The sequence below is a fragment of the Rattus rattus genome, chromosome 2 (genome assembly GCF_011064425.1).
Source record: "Rattus rattus isolate New Zealand chromosome 2, Rrattus_CSIRO_v1, whole genome shotgun sequence".
In the NCBI taxonomy this organism is placed as follows: Eukaryota; Metazoa; Chordata; class Mammalia; order Rodentia; family Muridae; genus Rattus; species Rattus rattus.
The window spans coordinates 170624413-170633290 of NC_046155.1; positions in this window are offsets into that span (position 1 = coordinate 170624413).

Here is an 8878-nt window from a genome sequence, read left to right on the forward strand (position 1 = left end):
TTCCCTGAGTCATCACTCCTGTGGGCTTTTCAGTGATGTAGCTGAGTCATGCATGCTCCTGTAAGAAACCCTTCTCTCATACTTCTGTAGGAAACAACAATAAGCCACTCCCTGGGCTAAACTGGGCCACTGCTCTGCTTGGCTGTCATGTCTGATCTGGAAACAGAAGCCACATACATCTCCAACAAACAGGACATCCCTGGGTTTGCCAGAACAGTGTCTGTCCCGAGTACTGGAACCACCTCTTCAGAATGTTGGTTCCAACACAAACGCTTGCTCAAGAGTACAGTGTGGGCTTAGATTTAGTACAGAAACAGTGACATGGTTCCTCTCTTTGGGAAAAAGAAATCTGGGCACTGGAAGGCTCTCCACTGAGTAGACATGGGAGGAGGGGATTTCTAGGTACTTCAGTACAGACACACGGAAACTGCTCAGGTCACACCCACCTCTGCATCTACCCTCAGGGTCCCTCCCTACCTTCAGAGTGGATCTAGCTTACGCACCTAGGGCCATCAGACTCCCAGTTATTAGGAGCTTTAAGTGACATACCCAGTAATGGACTCAGTAGACTAAATGGGCCCATTCTCCCCGAATCAAGGTGACACATTCCCTTTAGGAAATGCAAGACATTCTCTTACTCCTGAAATAGCAAACAAGAGGCTGCCTGACTACAGGCAGGGACAACTCATCAACTACGTGGTTACAAAGCTCCTTCCTTCCTCCAAACCAGTAAGAGAACCCTAGTGCCAAGTAGACCTGAACTCTCCTCACCTTAAAGGCCTCACCACGTTGTCTCTTCGTGGCGATAACACCTCTTCTAAAACTCTTTTGTTCAAAACGCAAGGCACTTTAGTGTCCCCTAGGGCCTTTCAATTATCTCCCCAATAACTATGCCTGAGCCCTGTCTTCCATCTTTCTGGACATCCTCGGTCCCTAACAAGTCCCACCACACAGCCAATCATCCGCACATGCGTACAACGGTGACCTCTTCACAGCCCTCCGCGACAGAGTCCTGGACTGAGACACAGGAACCCCGAGCCGCTGACACTAACGCGTCCAGATTCCCGCCTAGACCCTGCGCATGCGCATATCGAGTACTGTGAACGTCCCTCCGCTATCACCAACCTGCAGGTCCGAGAGCCCTTGGTATGGGCTGGGGCGGGTCTGAGCCGCTCACGACTCAACGTCAGAACGAAATGGGGCTCACCGCTTCCTGCCCCGATCCTGAAGCACATCCGACATGATTCGAGTGGCCGGGGTCTGGCCTCCACCTCGAGTCAGCATCCGCTAGGTCGCTCCGTGCAGACTGAGCCCAGCCACAAAGCCGGGCCACTGAAGGCGCCTTCACACACATACACACACACGCACGCACACACACATACACACACACACTCACACATACACACACACACACACACAAATGGCTGCGCTGCCGGCTAAACCCGGAAGTAGGTGGTATCAGCTCAATGTAACTACAATTCCCAGAAATCTCAGCGGCACGCGCAGCCGCCGTCAGAGACTCAGCGCCAAGGGGCGAGACCTAGAACTAGAGTGAGGCTGCGCAATCCATCCCAGTGCTTTCAAGGGTGGTGGCCAATGGGAAAATCCTCCTATAAACCAAGATTGAAGCTGGCTCTGACACTACCAAGTCTGGAAGACTAGCGATGTCCCAGTTGTACAGTTCAAAAAGTTCTAACCGAGCGGGCAGAATGGCTCAGAAGATAAAGGCGCTTTGCCGCCAATCATGATGACACGAGTTGGAATCCCAGAACCCAGTAAATAAATAAAGCTAATCCACCACCACCAAAACACACACTGTATAACTCTGGCTGGCCTGGAACTTACAGAGAGCCACCTGCCTCTGCTTCGCAAATGCTGGGATTTAAAGTATGAGCTACCACACCCATCTTATCAATGAAATCTTTTTTTTTTTTTTTTTCCGGAGCTGGGGACCGAACCCAGGGCCTTGCGTTTCCTAGGCAAGCGCTCTACCACTGAGCTAAATCCCCAACCCCTGAAATCTTTTTAAAAAATGATTTTTTTATTTAATAGTTGTCAGTGTTAGGTCTCAAAGAAACCCAGGACAAATGGCTAAGGAGCCTGTTAACATATCCAAGTAGATGCTGGCTAACTCTCCCAGGGTCCCACCCTCTACCCTGTATCTCTCCATCCCAGAGGTTGGGTTCCCTCTTCCCTTTCCTCAGCTTTTCAATATAAACATCCATTTTGGCTACAAGGTCTCTTGGTTCCCACAATTTTGGTCTCTCCATCTTTGAATCCTCTCTTTGCTCCCTTTAATGAGCACAATAAAATATGCCTTTTAGACATGTGAAAGAAAAGTTAGCTTAGGATCCCAGCTCCATCCAAGGCTGTGCCTGATAGCCTGGAACTCAGTGACATCACCCACTCTTCATAACCAGACAGAGTCCAAGAATCCAACGATGCCCACTGGACAGTAATATATAAACAGAGACTAAGAGCAATGCTCTGCTCTGCACATCTGGAGAGACACCATCTTGATATAACTAGAGGATCATCACACAGTTACATTACACAGGTGAACAGCCTTGGAGAGATAGACTTAGGACAGTAGTTAGGAACGTAGAGTTTGAACCTCGTGTGTGATAACCCTCAGCATAATAAAACACAACTTACTAACTACATGTATTTACCTTCTTGGTCATGAAGCTCTCTCTCCTCTTCTGCCCTCTTTCCCACACTCACTCTCTACTCATGGTTCCATTCAATCTGGATCCTTCCATGCCTCTAGCTGTTCTCTGCCTCATAGTTCAAACATAACCTCTTTTTCTTTTTTGGTTTACCTGGTCCCATAACCTGGGATTGACATAAACAATTCCCTTCTGAGGGACTCGGCTGCTACGAGCCAAGTTGCTGATCTGGCTCTTCTGAGGTATGTATGGATCATTTATTTCTGCTGGCTTCTACTCCAAAGTCTGCCTCTTTAATTGCTTTATAACCACGTGTCCCTCCTTGTCTACTCCACAAGTGTCTCTCTGGTTCCTGAGGTCTGGTAAGACTTCTAAGGAACCGTGTGGCACATTCCACTACTAAAGATTCCCTTCCTCTGCGCCTCCCTCTGTTGAAGTCATCCTTTTCCAAGTCCATCATCAGCTGCTCCCTCCTCTCCTCCTCCACAGGATAAGTGCCACCCTAGAGTAGCCTGCTTTGTCTACTAGTACTACAAAAACCACACCAGTGTGCCAGAAAGCTCCTCTTGCCCAACTGGGCCCATGAGCTGTGGAAAGGGATGCCTCTCTTTGATTTAGGACATTTCTCTCTGGCAAGTCTTTCATTCTCTTTGAGGATGCCCTGGATTCTTGTCACCACTGACATTTAGCCCCCTCAGGCCTTTGTTCATATCTCCTTCCTAGGGCTTCCTCTCTTCACTTCTCCTTAGGAGCTGTTATCCTGCAGCTTCCGTAAGTCCTTTGGATCTGAGACTCTTCCCTTGCTTCCTTCCCCTGGGAGCTACCTGCTCTCAGCTCCTTCCTGGAGCTTCCTAACCCGACCCTGCTAACCCCTGCTGTTTCCTTAAGTCCTCTTGAGCCTGCTACCCTCTTCCTTGCCTCCCCCTCAGAGCTGCCTGCTCTGTCTCTTACTTAAGCCCCCCAGCCCACTTCCCTCTCCAGTGAAGCTCCTTTACTTTGTGACCCTGTTACTTCTCGTCTCCCTCCTAAAAGTTCTGCAGCTTCTCTAGGTCTTCCTGGGCTTCTCTCTGTTTCTCAGCTCATTCTTGGAGCTTATAGGTGTTAAGTGTTGCAGCTCTGAAAGGAAAGGCTTCCTCTATAGAAGTGTTACTACTCTGCCCAGCTGCTGCACAGGAAGGTTCCGCAGTGAAACTGTTACAGTTCTGCTGCAGAAGGAGAAGGTTTCCCCAGTGAAAGTGTTATAGATCTGCTCCACAGGAAAAGAGTTTCCCCAGCTCCACAGAAGTTAGCATTTCCTCAAGACTCCACCCAAGGGTTACCTAGAAACAGCCAGGAATCTTCCCTTTGTTCTTCCAGTTCCCCAGTGATCAACCACCTACATCTCCTGATAAATAATTAGATAGGAAAAGATGCAAAGGGCTGGAGAGATGGCTCAGCGGTTCAGAGCACTAAGTTCCCTTCCAGAGGTCCTGAGTTCAAATCCCTGCAACCACATGGTGGCTCACAACCATCGTAATGAGATCTAATGCCCTCTTCTGGTGTGTCTGAAGACAGCTATGGTGTGCTTATAATAAATAAATAAATAAATCTTTAAAAAAGAGAAAGATGTAAAGTTTATGCGAGGTCTGAGGATATAAAAGCTTAAGTTGTGAGTATCTAAGAAACTGAGATTTGAGGGTCTGGAAGGCATTTTGAGGTAAGTAATTGCAAGATATAAAGGTTGGAGGATGTAAAAAAAATTGGATAGTGATAAAAAAACAATTTAAGATACAAAAAAAAATTTTAGGGACCTTTTAATCCCATTTTGTCTCCAATCAGAAACCAGGCCATAAACCATTTGCTCCAGCAGCAGACCCCAAAGTCCAGGAACAAGTCAATAAACCCCCCCACTAGAGGAACAGCTTAAGCATAGCCACATGACTAGGAGATGTCTTATCTTAGGATAGTCCATCTGTGCTAGGCAGCCCATCCTGTGGTTAATCATTCGGGATACAGGAATACAGCCCACATGAGGCATCCTAGCAACCATTAATGGAGTCTTAGATTACCTAACTCTAAAAATATAATAATAAATCATCTACCCATCGTAAGTGTAAGGTACTGTGGGACTGTGAAAGGCACTCTGGTTCCCAGTTGAGCAAAGGCTTGAAACCCCAGTGACCCTAAAACGGATGGTAGGTGTTTTGCCTGACTCCCAAAAAGTCAGGCCCCAGTCACCAACTATAGCCCTCCATAGATTTGTGGCCATCAGTCACATAAGGGCAACACCCCAAGCACCTCCACAGGTCCTGTAGGCTCAAGACAGATCTCCATTATAATGAGGTACCTAAAGGTCTGGAGTATTAGCCAATGAACTTTTCTTCTCAGACATTCCTCTCTGCAAAAGGTATTTAATCTCAGGCCCATGCAGAGAAGTGGGGTACGGTTTTACTCATCCACCTTCCACCATGACAATAAATGTCCTAAAACCATGGACTACCTCTTTTCACTGTGATCTGCTGTGGGGAACCACAGAGAAGGTCTTAAACTACAGAGCCTCCATCTAATCTCCTGTAGAAGGCCTCCCTGTGCTCCCAGCCACTTCCACCACCAAGACTGCAGCCCACCACTGTCAGCCAAGGACTATCCCTGCAGGACCTGCCAGAGCTTTCCCCTCTTACCCCTAAGCCCCAGGCTAGATCCAGCTTGTGGGCCCCCATTCCATTCTCAGCTCTTCCACAGCATTGGCAGTCAACTCCCCTTCCCACGTCTCGCCTCCCCGAGCAGCCACCTTCCCCAATCCCTGAGGCAGCGCAGATGTGGGACCCCACAATAACCCTACAAGGTACTTTGCTTTTGCAATTACTCTGCCTGAGTTGCTCTGAAGTTAGAAGCTGCAGTCTCCGGTTTAGCACATCATAGTAAAACACCAGGAAGCTAGGTAAAGTAGCCTTTGTTCTATCTTTGCGACCTTAAGTTGAAGTCTCCAGAAGAAAAAGGGCAGGAGGCCTGTCTCTGCTCTTTGTTCTCAGCACCTGTAAGACTTTCAGAGTGCATGATCACATGGTAAAAAGTTCACTACAAGTTTGCACATAAATTCAGGCAATAAATTGAATGAGAGGTTTATACCAGAGACTGTCTATATGCATGTCGACTAGGAGTAACTATCTGGCTAAACATTCATCATTTGTTACTAGCTTACAGGTTCATGGAGAGTTACCATAACTAAGTTGTCCTTGAGGTTTTGTATACATAAACCCAGTCAATATTTTTATCTCCTGTTCTTGCACCTGTGGTATATATACTTCGCTCCTTCTTTATGACCTTTGGTTAAAGGTTTTTTACAGACCCTTGGAATGTGCTTTAATTTCTAGATGTCTGTTATCTGAGAAGCAATTAGATTTAATAAGCAAGTTCTGTTATAAGAGGGGCTCGAGTGTGCCTGTCTGTCATTGCCATTCTGAAGCGGTGGCGACTGGCATGCTCATAAATGCACTTTCTTCATGCAAACTACCTGAGTCAGGGATCTTCCTTCGGCAATTCTCAAACCCCAACAGCTTCATATTTCTTCCCACGATATGCCACTGTTATATTAAGACTTCAACCATTCTAACATTAATCAATGGAGTTCAGATAAATTAGCCCAGCTCAAATAAAACATTCCACTATACCATTTTTGATAATCACAAGTACAAGGTTTTATGTTTCCATTGACTGTCTTTAACTGTACACACATGGTGTTTCTCATGCTAAATCTATATGGTCAACTATCATATTCATGAGCTCAATTTTTTAAAGTTTTTTTTATTGTCTTTTAAATATAAACTTAAAATGTTTCTCATTCTGCTAAATTTATGTACATTCAGTCTTCTGGATAGAGTGGGGGAAACCCCACGTGTCCCTTCTGCTCCACAAAAGGTTTTTGTCTTCCCTGAGCTCAACTGTTCATGCTGCTAACCATTTTATCTCTTCTGTAAACTTACAAAGATTCTTCTAAGCCCCAGAAAACCCACTCGGATCCACCTCTCATGGATCAAGTCTGGGTAAGTATCCCTGTCAATCAATACCCTAAGCCCTCCCCCACCTGTTGCATATTCCAGAGGGTAGGATTCCTCTGCTGTTCCCTCCCTGTAACCACCAAGACCTAAGGGTTCAAATGTACACCCAAGAAAAATTTTTCTTCCTAAATGTACTTAACTTTATTTTCTATCTCCAATATGTATATGTGTTTCAGCATCTTGCCAAGTCCAGATGTTTACTCAAAATCTGCATCCAGGATAGCTCCAGAGGAGCGCCCACAGATGATCCCACAGACCCTAAGCAGCAATGGAATAGCCAGCTCTCTCAGGACTTAACCTCGAACCCAATTTTCTTAGGTTCCTCCAAAGACAAAAGCCTTGCCGCAAAGTCAGCAGGAAGGAGCTAAAGATCACGATGACCCGATTCCTGTCTCACCATCACCTCTTTCTCACTTCTCAATTTTCAATTAAATCAAAATGGAGGAATGTTAGTATTTCCTTGAGGCTCCACCCAACAGTTACCTAGCATCAGCCAGGTACAACAGCCAAGCTTGCTATGAAAGGACTGCTTGGCCTATCTATCTATCTATCTATCTATCTATCTATCTATCTATCTATCTATCTATCTCCCTCCCTCTCTCCCTCTCTCCCTCTCTTTCTGTCTCCCTCTCCATCTTTCTTTTCTCTACCTATTCTCTCCTCTCTCTTCCCATGTGTCCTTGGCCATCCTCCCCTCCTCCTCCTCCTTCTCCTCCCCCCTCCCCCTCCTCCTCCCCCTCCTCCTCCTCCTCCTCCTCCTCCTCCTCCTCCTCCTCCTCCTCTTCTTCCTCCTCCTTCTTCTTCTTCTCTCTCTCTCTCCCTCTCTCTCTCCTTCTCTCTCCCCTTTCTTTCTCTGCCTCTACTCCCTTCTGTACACCCCTCCTCAGGTCCAAATTAACTTTCTTTTATAATAGGCCTGTGGCATGGCTGATAACCTCGGGTGGGTGTATCAGCATGGGCCTGCTAAGTTCCCTCCTCCTGCCGCATCATAGCACATGTCATAAAACAAGCACCAATGAACGTGTAGCCATTTCTTCCCCCCACATCTCTCTCTCTCTCTCTCTCTCTCTCTCTCTCTCACACACACACACACACACACACACACAGAGAGAGAGAGAGGAGAGAGAGAGAGAGAGAGAGAATGAGAGAGAGAGAAAGAGAACGAGAGAGAGAGAAAGAGAACAGGAACCTCACAAGAAGTTCTTTGGTGAGTTTCTCTCTAAGGTGTCACCCAGACTGAACAATGCAATGTCAGGTGAGTTAATTGATATATGTGTGCCTTCAGTGAAGAATAGCAAGGCAGAGCAAAGCTCATCTCCAATGCTCATCCCCCACTGTCTGTGGGGACGTATCTACATTCCTTCTGAACATCACACATCCTTTCATGTCTGCTGTAGCAAAACATCCTTTCACCTGTGTCTGCTCCAGTAGAGCATCATTTGACATAACTGACTTCCCAAAGAAAACAGAGGTTTCCACTTCACTAAACCTCTAAAACTGTAAGCTAGCGCCAATTAAATGGTTTCCTTTATAAAAGTTGTGTGCTCAAGGTGTCTCTTCACAGCAATAAAACCCTAAGACAACACCGCATCAGATTGGCCTGTGGTATGGTACATTTTCGTGATTCATGATTGCTGTGGGAGGACACATTTCGCTGTAGGTGGTGCCACCCTTGGGCTGGTAGACATGGGTGGTTTTCTTAGTCAGGGTTTTCCCTGCACAAACATCATGACCAGGAAGCAAGTTGGGGAGGAAAGGGTTTATTCAGCTCACACTTCCACACTGCTGTTCATCTCCAAAGGAAGTCAGGGCTGGAACTCAAGCAGGTCAGGAAGCAGGAGCTGATGCAGAGGCCATGGAGGGATGTTACTTACTGGTTTGCTTCCCCTGGCTTGCTCAACTTGCTTTCTTATAGAATCCAAGACTATCACACCAGGGACAGTACCACCCACAATGGGCTGGGTCCTCCCACCCTCCATTACTAGTTGAGAAAATGCCTTACAACTGGGTCTAAGGGAGGCATTTCCTCAACTGAGGCTCCTTTCTCTGTGATAACTCCAGCTTGTATCAAGTTGGCACACAAAACCAGCCAGTACGGTGGTATAGGAAATCAGGCTGAACAAGCCATAAGGAGCAACAGTACTCCTCGCGGCCTCTGCATCAGCTTCTGCC